The sequence below is a fragment of the Mytilus californianus genome, unplaced genomic scaffold (assembly GCF_021869535.1).
Source record: "Mytilus californianus isolate M0D057914Y unplaced genomic scaffold, xbMytCali1.0.p SCAF_6, whole genome shotgun sequence".
Taxonomy (NCBI): Eukaryota; Metazoa; Mollusca; class Bivalvia; order Mytilida; family Mytilidae; genus Mytilus; species Mytilus californianus.
In genome coordinates this window covers 10951145-10970732 of record NW_026262712.1, presented here as the reverse complement: position 1 = coordinate 10970732, position 19588 = coordinate 10951145, and the positions used below count along the sequence as shown (strand labels likewise).

The following is a 19588-nucleotide window of genomic DNA, read 5'->3' as shown; positions in this document are numbered from 1 at the left end:
GGCAGACATACGGAGTGCAAACCTAAAGTCCCCATCGACTTCAAGCATGTAAAACAAATGTGCGGAAAACTGATTATTTGAGTGAATTTTCAAAGTTCAAGGACCATAAATCTGGACAAAATCGTCAGACCAGAACAAAATTCGAACTTGATCTGAAATTTGTCATGGTAAAACAATACACCAAATATAAAAACAATATCTTCAAGCACAAAGAAAAAAGTGTAGAAAATTGATTTGCCGGAGTGACGGGTGGACAGACAGAGAGACAGACGGACGGACGGATTGAGTGCAAACCTAAAATCCCCTTCGACTTTGTCGGTAGGGGACTAAAAAAGCATAAAATCTACAAAACAAAGACTTCATCAAAAACAAAAATCTTTTGATTGAAGCAACCATTGCTGAAATAAAAAGGTAATACAACTGTTTCTACACATCTATTATACCATTCAATATAAATTGAATCTCCATCCCCCTTTTTTTGAAGGATAAAAAAAACACCTACCTACCCTATTGTAAATTTAAATTCCATGTAATAGGAAACACACATTCATATTTTGTTTTTTGGCCTTACCTCCTCTGTGGCGTTTAACTGACTGCCTTGAGTGACCAGGTGAGTCACCACCTCCAGGTGTCCTCCCTCAGCGGCCAGCATTAATGGTGTCCTTCCCAACTGTAATATCAACATATAACAGACATCAAAACTTGTGTCATAAACTGGATAATGTTGTGTAATAAATATAAACAAAATAAATATCACATGAATAAGTGGTCAAAACTGAATAAAATGTATTTGTATTCTACATAAACAACAAATAAACAACATGTTTTACTGTGAGAAGTCAGAACTTCCATGGTAACTGTCAGGTGAAAAAAACTAGAGGCTCTAAAGAGCCTGTGTCGCTCACCTGGTCTATTTGCATATCAAACAAAGGACACTCTCCAACATTGTAAACGAGAATAGACTTCATGACAACAATCTCTATTTTGTTGATCTTGTATTACTGATCTTTTAGTCTGTTTAGTTTCTCTCTATCTTCTTTAGTTTTTGTTCAAAACACAAAAGAGGGTAAAAAAAATCCTCATTTAAGAGCAATCACTCCTATGAAGAGTGACAGTCTACAAACTATATCTGCAAAATTTGACTTTTTGATAGATCTTGCCTTGCTGATCATTTTTGTGATTTAAAGTGTTCATTTATCTATTATAATTTAAATCATATAAGGCATAACGGAAAAAAATGTTCTCTCTAAATATCATAGTTATCATGATAAAAGACAAAAATGAAAACAAAAGGCTCTCAAGAGCCTGAATGGCTCACCTGTTATATTTTTGCTTAAATCTTTCATCAATGATTATTTTTGCTTTTCAATATATATTAATGAGTGGCTTAAAAATGCCATTTAAATGTTCATTGTATCTGTCATATTTTCTTCAAAAGCAAATAAATGCATTTTAGCCATAGTGTCTATGTTTCTTGACGTACAAGGAAATTAAATACAAAATTTATACTAGATTCATTTGAGAAGATTTTTGAAGTAACAAAACATGAACAAATTGTGTAAAATTGTCCTTAAAGGGCAATAACTCCTAAAGGGGTCAATTGACAATTTTGATCATTTAACTTTTTTGTAGATCTTACTTTGCTGAACATTTTTGCTGTTTACAGTTTATCTTTATCTTCAATAATATTCAAGATAATAACGAAAAACTGCAAATTTTCCTTAAAATAACCAACTAAGTGCCAGCAACCCAACAATGGGTTGTTCGGTTTGTCTGAAAATTTCAGGGCTGATAGATCTTGACCTTTTGAACATTTTTATCCGATGTCAGATTTGCTCTTAATGCTTTAGTTTCTGAGATATAAGCCAAAAACTGCATTTGACCCCTATGCTCTATTTTTAGCCATGGCACCAATGTTTGTCGATGGATCAAAACTTGGGATACAATTTATAAACCAGATACCCTAAGGAACATTTAGTAAAAGTTTGAAGGTATTACGCTAAGTAGTGTCAGAGGAGAAGATTTTTGAAATAGTTTACGACGACAGACGATGAATTGTGTAAAATTGTCTTTAAAGGACAATAATTTCTTAAAGGGTCAATTCACAATTTTGGTCATATTAACTTTTTTGTAGATCTAACTTTGCTGAACATTATTGCTGTTTACAGTTTATATCTATCTATCTATCTTTAATAATATTCAAGATAGTAACAAATAAAATGCTCCGCTGGGCGCAGCTTGATACGACCGCAGAGGTCGAACACTGAACAGTTGGGGCAAGTATGGACTTAACATTCAAGCTTGATACAGCACTGAATTTGGATTGTGATTAAATATTTGACACAGCATAGGTTTCTGACACAGAATGAATGTGGTCTAAGAACTTAAATTTTTTTAATTTACCTATTTTTAACCATATCATTATTATTTACTTTTATATATAAATCAGAAATAACCAATTTAAAATGGAAAATTTTAAAGAAAAAAAAAGGAAACAAAAATCCCCCAACCAAATCTTTTGAACCCCCTTATGATTCATCACCCTCAAACTCAATACCAGGCTTCCCTTTGTGGTATGGTACCTTGCAGTACAATTTCAGAGAAATCCATACACTTGAACACAAGTTATTGTCTGGAAACTAGAAAAATGCTGGTTTTTTAGCCCCTTTTTGGCCCCAAATTCCTAACCGTTTAGGGCAATTACCCCCAAACTCAAACCCAGCTTTCCCTTTGTGATATGGAACCTTGTAGTACAATTTCATAAAGATCCATACACTTACACACAGGTTATTGTCCTGAAACTAGAAAAATGCTTGTTTTTTTGTCCCTTTTTTGCCCCTAATTCCAAAAATTTTGAAGCCATTTCCCCCAAAATCAATCTCAGCCTTCCCTTTGTGGTATGATACCTTGCAGTACAATTTCAGAGAGATCCATGCACTTGAACACAAGTTATTGTCTGGAAACTAGAAAAATGCTTATGTTTGGCCCCTTATTCCTAAACATTTTGGGCAATTACCCCCAAACTCAATTCCAGCTTTCCCTTTGTGATATCGAACCTTGTAGTACAATTTCATATAGATCCATACACTTACACACAAGTTATTGTCATGAAACTAGAAAAATGCTTGTTTTTTGCCCCTTTTTTGGCCCCTTATTCCCCAAATTTGGAGGCAATTTCCCCCAAAATCAATCCCAGCCTTTCCTTTGTGATATGATACCTTGCAGTACAATTTCAGAGAGATCCATGCACTTGAACACAAGTTGTTGTCTAGAAACTAGAAAAATGCTTATTTTTGGCCCCTTTTTGGCACCTTATTCCTAAACGTTTTGGGCAATTACCCCCAAACTCAATTCCAGCTTTCCCTTTGTGATATGGAACCTTGTAGTACAATTTCATAAAGATCCATACACTTACACACAAGTTATTGTCATGAAACTAGAAAAATGCTTGTTTTTTGCCCCTTTTTTGGCCCCTTATTCCTAAAATATGGAGGCAATTACCCCCAAAATAAATCCCAGCATTCCCTTTGTGATATGGAACCTTGTGGTACAATGTCAAAGAGATCCATTCACTAACACACAAGTTATGTATGGAAGTAACAAAAAACGACGCCAACGTCATACCAATATACGACCGCAAAATGTTTTTGCGGTCGTATAAAAACTGCAAAATTTCCTTAAAACTACCAATTTAGTGGCAGCAACCCAACAATGGGTTGTTCGATTTGTCTGAAAATTTCAGGGCTGATAAATCTTGACCAACTGAACAATTTCACCCCATGTCAGATTTGCTCTAAAAGCTTTAGTTTTTGAGATATAACCAAAAAACTGCATTTAACCCCTATGTTCTATTTTTAGCCATGGCTGCCATGTTTGTCGATGGATCAAAACTGCGGATACAACTTATAAACTAGATACCCTAAGGAACATTAAGTTCAAGTTTGAAGGTATTTGGCCCAGTAGTTTCAGAGGAGAAGATTTTTGAAATAATTTACAACGACGGACGACGACGGACGCCAAGTGATGGCATAAGCTTACATCGTCATGGGGCCCTTCGGACCCCGGTGAGCTAAAAAATGGTAAAATTTGTCATTAATCGGCAATAACTCCTATAGGAATTTGTCTTACAGTTTTGACGTATATGGACAATTGGAGGAGCTCATTATTCTGCAATTTTTGTTTCTTTCAGATTTTCTCTATTTATAACAGTTCAAAAAATAATAGACAAAAAATGCATTTTACCCCTATGTTCTATTTTTAGCCATGTCGGCCATACTTGGTTGGCAGGCAGGGTCATCCGACACATTAATAAAACTAGATATCCTAATGATGATTGTGACCAAGTTTGGTTAAATTTGTCCCAGTAGTTTCAGAGCAGAAGATTTTTGTAAAAGATTACAAAAATTTACAAAAAATTGTTAAAAATTGACTATAAAGGGCAATAACTCCTTAAGAAGTCAATTGACCATTTTGGTCATGTTAACTTATTTGTAGATCTTACTTTGCTGAACATTATTGCTGTTAACAGTTTATCACTATCTATAATAATATTCAAGATAATAACCAAAAACTGCAAAATTTCCTTAAAATTACCAATTCCGGGGCAGCAACCTACTACGGGTTGTCTAATTTGTCTGAAATTTCAGGGTAGATAGATCTAAACCTGATGAACATATTTACCCCAGTCAGATTTGCTCTAAATGCTTTAGTTTCAGAGATATAAGCCAAAATCTGCATTTTACCTCTATGTTCTATTTTTAGCCATGTCGGACATCTTGGTTGGCGGGCAGGGTCATCGGACACATTTTTTTAACTAAATACCCTAATGATGATTGTGGCTATGTTTGGTTAAATTTGTCTCAATAGTTTTAGGGAAGATTTTTGTAAAAGATTACAAATTTTTTTTAAAAATTGTTAAAAATTGACTATAAAGGGCAATAACTCCTTAAGGGGTCAATAGACCATTTTGGTCATGTTGACTTATTTGTAGATCTTACTTTGCTGTACATTATTGCTGTTTACAGTTTATCTCTATCTATAATAATATTGAAGATAATAACCAAACAGCAAAATTTCTTTAAAATTACCAATTCAGGGGCAGCAACACAACAACGGGTTGTCTGATACGTCTAAAAATTTAGATAGATCTTGACCTGATGAACAATTTTACCCCATGTCAGATTTGCTCTAAATGCTTTGGTTTCAGAGATATAAGCCAAAATCTATATTTTACCCCTATGTTCTATTTTTAGCCATGGTGGCCATCTTGGTTGGCGGGCCGGATCATCGGACACATTTTATAAACAAGTTACCCCAATGATGATTGTGGCCAAGTTTGGTTAAATTTGGCCCAGAAGTTTCAGAGGAGAAGATTTCAGTAAAAGTAAACAGAAGACGACGGACGCCAAGTGATGAGAAAAGCTCACTTGGCCCATTGGGCCAGGTGAGCTAATAAAAATGTACGGTTGCCTATAATTGCTTATATCCACTTCATTTGAACAGATTCATATTGTGTGTACTATATAATAGATACCTTTATATGTGTTAAATATTTTACTTTACTTACCAGTTCATCTCTACATTCCAAATTAGCTCTATTTTTTACACATAATTCTACCTCGTTTATTTTCCCCTCCTTTGCAGCTGTACAAAGTTTCTGGAAGAAAATCAAAGATTTTACATTTTCCTCTAAAACATACAAATGTATTATAAATGTAATAATTGAATTTAATAAGCAGCATTCTTACAGTTTCAATTAAGCCTAATTATATAAAATACAATAACTACCAAGAGGGAGTGAAATTGTTGTCTATAATTTCAGAGTTTTTTTTAGAAAAAACTTAAGACAATTGCATTTTGCATAAGTATTGGGATCAGTCTCCGTTTATGTTGGGGTTTGTGTTGCTCTGTAATTAGTTTTCTATGTAATATGTTTGAAGACTGTTGCTTATATTTTCATAGTTTTTCAAATTTTGCCATAGTGTTGTCGGTTTTTCTTCGACTTTAAGGAGTTGTGAATGTCCTTTGATATCTCATGTCTCTAATTTTTCGTTCCCTGGAATTTTGTATATTGAAATTTTTTTCCCTGTTGTCATTTTAATTTCTTCAATTCTGCCTCTGAGAATACTGCAAGCCTGTATCTTTCTGTACAGTATATAGAAAATATAGGTCACATGACCATTGAATTTCGTGACTTTTAAGAAGAAAATCTTACCTGATCCCAACTTGCCATTATATACTGTAAAAGAAAGAGAAAACATTTTATCATGTTTGTATACAGGAGTTGTAATTTTAAGAGGAATATTTTAATTATTTTTGTAATTATGTCATATTTACATAGTCCCAATCTATACTACTAAAGGAAGAGACTGATTTCATTGAGCCGCAACTCCTCTGAAACCATACAAAGTTGGAAATATTTGTTGTATGACGTATAAATGTAGTGTTTTGTACTTCCTAAATTTGTCTTTGAAACAATCTTTTTTCCACAGAAAACGCCAATTTTTGAGAAAATATCCAAATTCAGAGACCGTTATCGATCTGTGTCATATACGCTTTCGCGCATGCTGAGTCGACGTACTGCTTACCTAATCTGTACGTTCCGAATCTGTCAGGTGCACCACCATTTGCTATATACGCGGGTCATAATCACACCTAAACTTCGTTGACACTACTAATTTCAATCATTGTCACATTATTTCCGGTTGTAGTATATTAATCAGTTTTACTTTATAAGATAACAATACGAATACTAAAAATCCAGACTTGAAATAAAGGCGTAATTACAGTTTGTTAGCCGGCATGACGTAAAAACGGCGAATCAAAGAATTCAACTTTATATATAATTAATATAGGACAATGATGTTGATTACAAATTACACCACTCCAGGCCCTTTTGTTTTCAAAAAAAATATTACAAATAATTAATAAGTTCCAGGTCAACGGATCAAACAGAAAGAATTTAAAAGCAGAGAAAACCGTGCATCTTATAATCAACATTACTTTATCATATGACAATACCAATATTAAAAATTTGTAAGGGTTCTGCGGATAAAAATTGTATTTTCTCCAAATTATGATTATAACCTCTAACCTTGTGTTATTACATTCAACCATATAAAATTGTATTAGATTTTTTTTAAATAGATGCTGTAAAAATGACTTACAGATTTTGCTTACATTTTAGTCATTGTTGAAACAATCAAAGGCCATAACTCCTGAACAGCATAATCATGATAAGTGAAAATTGGCACTAATAAAATCACACTTGACGTCCATTTTGACATGAGAAACAATATATCAAAACTTTAAAATAGTTCGGTTAAATGTTTCGCTAATTATTACACAGAAACGTCATAAATAGTCATCTTTTCTATTAATCAAGGACTATAGCCCTTAATCGTTAAAATCTTCAAGCTTATTGTAATAGCTTGAAGAGATAATATAGTATAAATAACACCTCCACGCAATGTAGATATACAATATGTGTCTCTTATCATTGAGAAAACATATCTCTGTATATTTGTTTTTTGTTTATTTTTGATTACAGCTGGTATCATTCCTGTATTGGAGTTTACACCAATAAAATTATTTGATTTGATTTGATTTTTAATTTGATTTTAAAAATGAAAATGTAAAAGTCCTGGTAGCAAACATTTGTAGAAATTGGTTTTGTCAGTCAGCTATGTTTTTGTACAATACTTATAAAAGCAAAATAAAAAGATGTGGTATGATTGCCAATTAAACAACTCTCCACCAGATAACAAATGACGTAGAAGTTTACAACTATAAGTCCTTGTACATGCTGTTCGGCCGTCAACAATGAGCAAAACATACAGAACAACAATCTATATAAAAGGCTCAGAAATTACAAATGTAAAACAATTCAAAATTGAATACTACAAACTGATTTTTGTAGAAAACAATAAACGAAAAACAAATATGATATACATGTACAGCAAATAACAACAACCATTGAATTACAGGCTCCTGACTTGGGACATGCACATACAGAATGTGGCAGGGTTAAACATGTTTGCGGATGCCAAACCCTCCCCAAAATTGGGATAGTGGTGTAACATTACAACTTATACACAAACTATAATAAACTGTTAACACAGAGATATGTCTAGCCTTTTTGTTATTTTGATGAGGTGGGTGGAGCTACATAATCTCCATGGAAATAAGACTTTCAAATGCCAATACATTTGCATACCAAATATCATTGACCTTACATAAGTGGTTCATCTTAAACTGATCTAATCACAAACTAATACATGTAAACTAAGCAAAAGTTACAAAGTCAATAGACCATGACTGAGGCGGCAGGGCCAAATAATCTCCATGGAAATTAGATGTGTCAATTCTAATACAACTGCATAACAAATATCATTGACCTACCACTAGTGGTTCACCATAAATTAGACCTAATCACAAACTAATACATTGTTGATGCTGCCGCAGGAAAAAGCATACCTATGTCTTCCTTTTTGACTCCGTTCAATTTGAGACAAAATTCAGTTGAAAAGGGCTCAACTCATCAGAACGATACAAAGCACAAAAAACTCTTAATAAAAACACACAAGACATAAAGTATGTACAGATCTGACAGTACTCACAGTTACTGAAAGCTAGTTCAAACCTAATAAGAACTGATAAAAAAACAACGTATCTAAAATATAAGGATCGATAGATTGTAAAACTGTGTATGTACATATGTGTATACCAATAATATAAAGTTTGGTTTTAATTTACTGATAACAAAATCAATATTTATACCGATATACACAATATTCAAAAATCTAATTACAGTGTTGAATTAATTTGGTAACCTTCTAGAATAAGTTTATTTAAAGGATTGATAAGTTAACCCAGATGGGGCCAAAATAAAAAATATGTTTGTTTCCGCAAACCATGACCGACTGGAAAAAAGGCCGCCCACTCAAAAAAAAATTTGGGATCCTCTCCAAAATTTTTTTTTTGTTTTCTTACCGAACTCTGATTTCTGAAGATAGCAATCTGGATTAGACTTCTTATTTAATCTAAAGGAGCAGATGTAAATGTATGCAATTTGTTTTGGATTATAAACATAATCAATTATTAATTAGTCTCAATAAAATTATCAAATGTTTCCATCCATTATTATTTCTCTTCCTTCAAAATTTTGATTACAAAATACAAAATGATAGTTCCAAAAAATATTTTAAAAGATCCTCAATGTCAACATAACTTGTAAAGGTGATTTTGAAAGAAACTTGTTTAAGTAAAGTCCCTGACTTATTATCAATATGATTATAAATACCCAAAGCAAAATCTGTTAGTAAGGGATTACAAGTGAGCCTTCGTCAAACTCTAATTGCAACTTCAGCATGTTATTGTTAAGTCTGTCTGCAAGGCCTTAATGCCACTTTATATGCATACCACTTCTGCAACCAGTCAATTAGAATCTGAAAAAAAAGTTTTAAAATTCAAAGCAGGTAAACAGATTAAACAGGATAGAGAATGGAAATAGGGAATGTGTCAAAGAGAAGTTCATAAGTTAATTATTGAGTTTGAGGACATTTTTGTTAGTCGACCTGATGGCAACTTTGGCCAAACAGATAAAATTCATCATGTTGTCCTATTGGTCTGAAGATTACTTGACAGTTAGATCTAAACCTGTTTAACACTTTCACCTATCCCCGAATACAATCTGTAAACTAAATACCCCAAGGAACATTCAATTTAAGTTTTTAAGTATTTGGCCACAAGTTGTTTCAGAGAAGAAGATTTTTAAAAAACACTTTCACAAAAAATGTTAAAAAAAAAGTTTTGAAGGGCATTAATCCCTTAAGGGGTCAATTGACTATTTTGATCATGTTGCCTTATTTATAGATCTTACTTAGCTGAACATTTATTGCCATTTATACCTTCTCTCTATCTATTATAATATTAAAGAAAATAACAAAAAAACAGTAAAAGTTCCTAAAATAAACTATTTCCAACAGTAACTCAACAATGGGTTGTCGAACTTGTCTGAAAATGTCATAAAAGATAGATTATCGCCCATTTATCACTTTAACTCCCTTTCAGTAGTTTTGCCCAGTAGTTTCAGAGAAGAAGATTTTTGAAAAAGTAACAGACTTGCACGAAAATGTAAAAATAAATGTTTCAAGGGCAATAACTCCTTAAGGAATCAATTGACTATTTTGATAATTTGACTTATTTTTAGATCCTACTTAGCTGAATATTTTTGCCATTTACACTTTCTCTCTATCTATTATAATATTAAAGATAATAACCAAAAACAGTAAAATTTCATAAAAATAAACTATTTCGGACAGTAACCCTACAATGGGTGGTCCAATTGGTCTGAAAATGTCTTAGCAGATAATTTTTGACTTATTCATCACTTTAACTCCATTTCACTTTTGCTCTAACTGCTATAGTTTTTGAGATAAATGCAAAAAACTGCATTTGACCCCTATGTTCTATTTTAAGCCATGGCGGCCATGTTTGTTGATGGATCAAAACTTTGGATACAATTTTTAAACCAGTTACCAAAGGAACATTCAGTTAAAGTTTAGAAGTATTAGGCCCAGTAGTTTCAGAGGATTTTCAAATGTTAGCAAACATGATGAACAAATTGTGTAAAATTGTCTTTAAAAAGGCAATAACTCCTTAAGGGGTCAATTGAAAATTTTGGTCATCTTAATTTTTTTGTAGATCTTACTTTGCTGAACATTATTACTGTTTACAGTTTATCTTTATCATGTTTATCTTCAATAATATTCAAGATAATAACCAAAAAACTGCAAAATTTCCTAAAAATTACCAATTACCAATTTAGTGGCAGCAACCCAACAATGAGTTCGGTTAGTCTGAAAATTTCAGGGCTGATAGATCTTGACCTATTGTACATTTTTACAGATGTCAGATTTGCTCTAAATGCTTTAGTTTTTGAGATATAAGCCAAAAACTGCATTGACCCCTATGTTCTATTTTTAGCCATGGCGGCCATGTTTGTAGATGAATCAAAACTTCGGATACAATTTATTAACTAGATACCCTAAGGAACATTCAGACAAAGTTTGAAGGTATTTGGCAAAGTAGTTTCAGAAGAGAAGATTCTTGAAATGGTTTACGACGACGACGACGGACGACAACGGACGCCAAGTGATGGCATAAGCTCACATGGGCCCTCGGTGAGCTAAAAATTGGCCAAAGCCGTCTAATGTTTCATAGGTTAGAAGCTTTTTTGGTTTCTCAAGCTATTATTGGCGGTTCATACCTAATATTTCAACAATTGGCCGAACCACTGACAAAGCTTAATTACTCGCAAAGATACAAAATTTTTGTGGGGAAAAGAAGAAGAAATCTCATATAACCTTTTGAATAGCTTTTTGGTTAAAGCAGCAGTTCTCGCATTTACAGACCCGAATGAGAATTTTATACTCGATTGTGATGCAAGTTTAACAGGAATAGGTGGTGTTCTGTCGCAAATTCACGAAGGTCAAAAGCAAGTAATCGCGTATGCTAGTAAGACCTTAAATCGAGCACAGAGAAATTACTGTGTCACCAAGCATGAATTTTTAGCGTTCGTTTCATTTGTTTAACATTTCAAACATTAATTTTCTTTATGGTACTCATTTTATAGTTCATACTGATCATGCTTCCTTCACTTGGCTCTGGAATTTTAAAGAGCCTGAAGGTATAATTGCCCGATAGATAAGCATTTGACTTCACAATAGAGTATCAGAGCTGTCCTAAACATTCAAATGCTGATGGTCTTTCCCGTTTACCGAAGTGTTAATGTTAGAACAAAAACTGTACTGCATGTTGGCAAGATGCACATAAGAACTGTAACCTGTTCTATTCTGTGCCAGAAGACAGTGCCAAATCAGTATTCTGTGGAAATTTCAGCATTAATAAAACAATCACAAAAATTTCTGAATTCACTGCATTAAAGTTTTTGAAATAATTGTGAATTTATAAAGAAATTTGTATAAAAATCGTCATTTAAGAGCAATACCGGTAATTCATATATATGGAGTCTGATAATTTGGCCATGTTGACTTACTTACGAGTAGATCTTCCAGATTTTTCTTTTGCTTTTAAAAGTTTCTTCTCTATCCACTATAGTTTTTAACAAAAATGCCAAAAAATTGGTAAAAATCAAAACTCAGAGGAAATAACACCTAAAAGGAGTCAGTTGACAATTAGGGCCATGTTGAATTATTTGTAGAATTTAAATTGTGCCAAGCATTTGTGCTATTTACAGTTCCTTTTTATCTATTATAAATTTTGCAAAATACTCATTCAAAGGGTATCTTCACGTCTCAATCTTCAAAATCGTATATATCTTAAAATACTACAATCGCTAACATTTTTAATAACAATAAATGGGGAATGTGTCCATGAGACAGAGATGATGCCCCCACTTGCATATAACGTTATAAAGGGACATAACTCAAGAACAGTAAAAGTGACTCTACCCAAATTTGTACATGATCTGAGTTTTGTGGTAATAAGCTTGGTGTACATTTGGTTGAGGCAAACTTCAGTTAGAGAATGGAAACGAAAAACTCAGCATTTTTTCAGTATAATACTAAACACCTAACAGGAGGGATTGTGCCTGATATTCATATGATGAAGACATAATCTTTCAATCAGTTTAATTGAGGTCTGGAGCTGGCATGTCAGTAACTGCTAGTAGTCTGTTGTTATTTATGTATTATTGTCATTTTGTTTATTTTCTTTTATTTCCTAGTCTGACATCGGACTCGGACTTCTCATAAACTGAGTTTTACTGTGCGTACTGTTGTACGTTTGTTTTTTCTACATTGGCTAGAGGTATAGGGGGAGGGTTGAGATCTCAAAAACATGTTTAACCCCGCCACATTTTTAGGCCTGTCCCAAGTCAGGAGCCACTGGCCTTTGTTAGTCTTGTATCATTTTTAATTTTAGTTTCTTGTGTATAATTTGGAGTTTAGTATGACGTCCATTATCACTGAACTAGTATACATATTCGTTTAGGGGCCAGCTGAAGGACGCCTCCGGGTTCGGGAGTGTATCGCTGCATTGAAGACCCATTGGTAGCCTTCGGCTGTTGTCTGCTCTATGGTCGGGTTGTTGTCTCTTTGACACATTCCCCATTTCCATTCTCAATTTTACTATTTATCTAAACGCACACAAGAACACCTTTATTGTTTTAGAAGACCCAATAAATTTAAAAGTATCATTTATCAACACCTTAAGAAGCACAATCACCCTATTAAGTATTTAACAGTTTAACCTTTAGAAGTAGTAAATAAGCAGCCTGGGGAATCTCATTCAAAATTTGTAAAATCACGAAAAATAATTGAATTAAATTGGATTAAATAAATGGGGAATGTGTCCATGGGACACAGATGATGTCCCCGCTTTTATAAAACGTTATACAGGAACATAAATCAAGAACAGTAAAAGTGACGCTACCCAAATTTGTTCCTGATTTGAGTTTCGAGGTAATAAGCATTTTGTATAAGTTTCATAACATTTAAATGAGGCAAACTTAAGTTAGAGAATGGAAACGAAAAATTCAGCATTTTTTCAATTTGAAAAGGGGCATAACTATAGAACGGTAAAAGTGATGTCACCAAAATTCAAACTTGATCTGTGTTATGTAGTAATACGCATTATGTGTAAGTTTCATTACATTTGGTTAAGGCAAACTAAAGTTAGAAAACGGAAACGAAAAATTCAGCATTTTTTTCATTTGTAAAGGGCATAACTCTAGAACAGTAAAAAACACCACCAAAATTCAAACTTGATCTGTGTTATGTGGTAATAAGCATTGTGTATAAGTTTCATAATATTTGGTTAAGGCAAACTAAAGTTAGAGAACGGAAACGAAAAATTCAGCAATTTTTCCATTTGTAAAGGGGCATTTCTCTAGAACGTTAAAAGTGACATCACCAAAATTCAAACTTGATCTGTGTTATATGGTAATAAGCATTGTGTATAATTTTCATAACATTTGGTTAAGGCAAACTTAAGTAAGAGAACAGAAACAGAAAATTCAGTAATGTTTCCATTTGTAAAGGGGCATAACTCTAGAGCGGTAAAAGTGACGCCACCAAAATTCATTCTTGATCTGTTTTGTGTGGCAATAAGCATTGTGTATAAGTTTCATAACATTTGTTTGAGGCAAACTAAAGTTAGAGATTTTCATATGATGAAGACATAATCTTTCAATCAGTTTAATTGAAGTCTTGAGCTAACATGTCAGTAACTGCTAGTAGTCCTTTGTTAATTTATTTTATCATTGTCATTTTGCTAAGTTTTTTCTATTACCTATTTTAACATCGGACTCGGACTTCATTTAAACTGAGTTTTACTGTACGTAATGCTATGTGTTTGTTTATTCTACATTGTCTAGCGGTATGGGGGAGGGGCAGATCTCACAAAACATGTTTAACCAGTCGCATTTTTGCGCCAGTCCCAAGTCAGGAACCTTTGTTAGTCTTGTCTGTTTTTTTATTTTGGTTCATTTATATGTTTCGGAGTTTAGTGTGACGTCCATTTTCTCTGAACTAGTACACATTTTTGTTTAGGGGCCAGTTGAAGCCTGCCTCTGGGTACAGGATTTTCTCGCCGTGTTGAAGACCCATTGGTGACTTTTGGCTGTTTTCTGCTCATTGGTCGGGTTGTTGTCTCTTTGACACATTCCTCATTTCCATTCTCAATTCTATTATCATCTTTCAAGGGCAAAAACACCTCAAATGGTCGATAATTGACGAGTTCAACTTGTGTGGATCTTATTTTGCTGAACATTTTAGCTATGTATTTGTTGCTCTCTATTTATTTTAGTTTCTGCAAAGAATTCATAAAAAGGGGTACAAAATGTCATTCAGGGCAAAAGCTCCTATTAGGAGTAAGTTGACAACTTCAGCAATGTTGATATATATTTGTAAATCTTATTGCGCATAACAAAATTTACAAGCATTCAGTGATTATTGCATGGCAATACATAGTCCCCTACCGGTTACAAATTCATTGTAATGGAACGAAATTCTAACTTGATCTTTAACTTGTCATGGTGTAAACTAAATAAAAATATCAAGTCAAAATCTTCAAACTGGTTATCTAAGTGAACTTTCTATGTCCAAAGACCATAATTCTGCACAAAATTATCAGACTGGAACAAAATTCCAACTCATCTGTAACTTGTCATGATAAAACTATATAATAATTATCAAATCAATATCTTCAAGAATGACAAACCTACCACTAAATTCTTCAAACATTTTACCAAAGAAAAGGAAAAAAATCCAAAATGTCATTTTGTCTTTTAAAAATCTTTTAAAAAATGAGTTATTTCCCTTTGAACAGAAATCTACTAATTAATAAGTATTTCATCAAAAATACAATTCTATGGTAAGGGCTTTAACTATACAAAGAGAAAAGCTAAAATGGTGAAAATTAAACTTGACATGTAACTTGTCATGATAAATCAATAAACCAAATATCAAATCAATATCTTCAAGCACGAAGAAAAAAAGTCTAGAAAACTGATTTGCCAGACTGACAGATAGACAGACAAACAAACAGACAGACGGACGGACAGACAGACAGACAGACAGACGGACGTAGTGCAAACCTAAAGTCCCGTTCGACTTTGTCGGTAGGGGACTAATAAATCTAAATGGTCAGATTCGGCATATCAAAGAACCACAATCATGACAATAATTTAATGTTTGCTGGAATTTAACAAAGTATAATTTTAGACTTCTATTTGGACCAACTTGAAAACTGGACCCAAAATCAAAAATCTAATTACTAGGTTAGATTCAGCATATGAAAGAACCCCAAGAAATCAATTTTTGTAGATATCAAACAAAGTTTCATTTTGGACCCTTTGAACCTTAATGTGGACATATTTGAATACGGGGCCCAAAATTTAAAAATCTAAATACAAGGTTAGATTCAGCATATTAAATAACCCTAATAATTCAATTTAAAATGAATCAATCGGTTTAATTTTGAACCCTCTGAACCTCAATGTAGACCAATTTAAAAACGAGGTCAAAAATCCTGAATCTAAATACATGGTTAAATTCAGCATATTGAAGAACCCCAAGAATTCAAGACTGAATTAAACCCCATTAAAATAAAGAAATAAGCAATGTATACAAAGTATTAGAAAAGTATTATTTTACATGTTTTAAGCCCCTTTTTTCCTAAATGGTTGAGGTTTAAAATCAATCCCAATCTTCTTCTTTTTTTTGGTATGGTACCTTGTGGAACAATTTCATAGAGATCAATAGATTTAAACTCAAGTTATTGTCTTGAAACCAGAAAATCCTTGTTTTTTTGCCACTTTTTCCTAAACCATTTGGGTCATAACCCCAAAAATCAACCCTATAACCTTCCTTTTTTGGTAAGGAACCTTATGGTACAATTTCATAGAGATCCATACACTTATACACAAAATATTGTCCTGAAACAAGAAAAATGCTTGTTTTTGGCCTCTTTTTCCTTAACAGTTAAAACAATTACCCACCAAATCAATCCAAACCTTCCGTTTGTGGTATGGAACATTGTGGTTCAATTTCATAGAGATCCATACATGTACACTTATACTCAAGTTATTGTTTTGAAACCAAATGTCTAGGACGATGACAACATCATTACGTTTTATCATTTTATGACCGCAAACTTTTTGCGGTCACTTTTTGCGGTCATATAATGATATAACCGTGAAAACTAAAGGTGTCCAGATATTGCATATACCCCCCTAGACTTGCATAAACAAAACAAATTCTGCATGGTTGTCACTGAAACAAATATCCAACTAAATTAAGCCTACAAATATTGAAGATCTACAGGTCACCATACAGTCATCAATAATGAGTAATATTTATTAAAGATCATTCAGTTCAAGTTTGGTTGAAATTGGCCATGTGTAGATCTCTGAACAAGTTTATGACAGACGGACAACCATAGATGCAATCTCTTTCAGGACAAAATCTTACTTGGTGCTTTGGGTCAGCCGAGGTAAAAATGATATGCATCACGACCAATTTAAGCTTTTAGAGATAAGTACCGGTAATTAACAATTACCAATAAAACTGTTTCAATACATTGACTGTATCTTTATATCTATTCTAACTTTTCAACATATCCTGAAACCCAACTCTTTTTTCATCAAGTTTAAATGCTTTAGAACCTGGTGGATTTCTTTTTCAAATATCTTTCAATTTCAATTTTGCTAATTATTGATAGTTTCTTGACATCTGATATCTTTTTCAATTTAATTTTAACATTATTTTATTTTATTTTTACAATTTATTTATAACAATATATCACTATTTTCTAAACTTTTGTTTTGATCTTTTTGCCTGAACCCCTGAAGGTTCACAATATATATTGGTTGATGTTGTAGTCTTTGTAGTCTCTACTGTCTTTTCGGCATACATATGTTCTTTTCTATGGCCACCTGCGTAATAGGTACATTAATTGATCTAATGAATATTCATTAGCGTTTTACCGTTGCTATAGACATAAGTGTTTATCGAGATTAGTTGATATCCTACACCAGTAGTCAATTGATTAGAGATGCATATACATTGTAAATGCGAAGTTTTCTGAAACACAAGCTGTGTTCCCATTGGAGATAAGATTTTAAGCCAACAAAGTGACCGTCAATGGATAGGGCGCTTATATGATTTTAAAACTTAGCCATTTTAGCATATTAAACAAGCATTCTGTGAGTATTTCCTTGCAATACATAGTCTGATAGTCCCCTACCGGTTAAAAGTTCATTGTACTGGAACAAAATGCTAACTTGATCTATAACTTGTCATGGTGTAAACTATATAACAAATATCATTTCAATATCTTCAAGCATAACGGAAAAAAATGTGGAAAATTGATTATTTGAGTGAATTTTCTAAGTTCAAGGACCATAACTCTGCACAAAATTGTTAGATCGGAACAAAATTCGAATTTGATCTGTAAGTTGTCATGATAAAACAATACACCAGATATCAAATCAATATCTTCAAGCAAAAGAAAAAAGTGTGGAAAACAAACAGACAAACAGACAGATTGCAAACCTAAAGTCCCCTTCGACTTCGTCGGTAGGGGACTAAAAAGAGAGCAGTCCATTTCAGGCGCTTTTTAATTCTACGTCAAAGAAAGATGCGTATATAGAAAACAATTAATATCTATAATTAAACTTCTTTAAATTAAAATTACATAGGTGGAATTACTTTTAATTTTACCTAATGGAGTAACCATAATCCTTTGAAGAGGAATATATTGGGAAAAAATATTCTTAACCGTCATCAAAGTAGAAACAAAAACAGAATAAAGTACGGCCTGCCAATAATTGCTCACATCCACTTCATTTGAACTCTGGTGGATAGTTGTCTCTTTGGCAATCATACCATATGTGCATATTTATTTTATTAATCTTATATAAAAACAGTGTAAGTTAACCCTGGAAGATTAGACGATATTTAAACGACACCTTTTGAGTGTGTTAAATCAGAGAAATATAATATGGTATTATATGCCAAGTTAGAGGGTCTCGTTGAAAGAGTCCCGGAGCGTGTTTGGCGACAAATTAGGACGATATGTTATTAGCAAAAAAAAACAACAAAAAAAACACACACACAAAAAAAACAAAACAGCTTAGTATAAATTATTTTTCTTAAAATCAATATCCGTATTCAACTGACAGAAATGGCATTTTTTAAATTGCGTACTGAACATGAACTATACTGCATTGGCCCTGTGACTCCTGCTTCCTTATGTCTATCACACAACCATATAAAACAACAACAAAACAACAACTTCATTTTATTTTGTCTAATTTACAAGAGGACAAGCTATGAAATGAAAAAGTGAGATTAGTTTGAACAAGTATAACGTTGAGGTTTCAAACTGTTTCACTCAAAAAGCTTGGTTGGAGTTTGTTGCCTGTAGTTTAAATTAATTGATCAAACATATCTTGAATATGATAGCCAATGACCAAACTATATATATTTATATATATCAGGTATATATAAACCAGTTTGATTGGTCTTCCGAAAAAACGGTGCTATATCATGGCTTCCAAAAAATATTTGAGCCATTTTGACATACACTGACATAGCAGCTATATAATGTAGCTGAAAAAACACCCTCTCATTTGAAAACCATCCATAACCTAAAATCATTACTATAAACTTAAATGTATTCCATTGAAAGTTTATTCACATGAGTGTTCAACTGTGAGTAATGGGGCAGAATCATAAATCTGATAAAAGAGAAACTTGTGATTTTGACACATTATCTCTGCTTCACAGGCTTTTCAGTGATAATAATATTAAGTACTAAATGTTTTTAAGCATAGATTTTCAACTTACCTGACATGTCTGACAGCAGAGTGGCATTAGAGCTTTACTTGAAAGACTGGATTTTAACTATGTTGGGCATGCTGGTAAGCACCTGTTTCTAACCCTGAATAATTAAGATATTATCATTGTACATTAATACTCAATTTGGCTGGTTTTCAGTGTGCATTGTTTTCATGTAGAGTTCTTAATCACATAACTTTATTTGCAATGTTTGAAGAAGAAGA

The 19588-nt window shown here is 32.9% G+C and overlaps 1 long non-coding RNA gene across 1 annotated transcript in view; it reads right to left on the bottom strand.

Annotated features, from left to right (window-relative positions):
• Positions 1 to 571: 571 nt before the first annotated feature.
• Positions 572 to 19588, bottom strand: part of LOC127705781 (uncharacterized) — a 209555-nt gene continuing 190538 nt past the window's right edge. The window contains exons 2-6 of the long non-coding RNA XR_007984028.1: positions 19374 to 19467; positions 9302 to 9446; positions 6215 to 6238; positions 5567 to 5656; positions 572 to 670 (exon numbers count right to left, since the gene is read on the bottom strand). This is a non-coding gene — a long non-coding RNA (uncharacterized LOC127705781). The remainder of the gene's footprint in view (positions 671 to 5566; positions 5657 to 6214; positions 6239 to 9301; positions 9447 to 19373; positions 19468 to 19588) is intronic.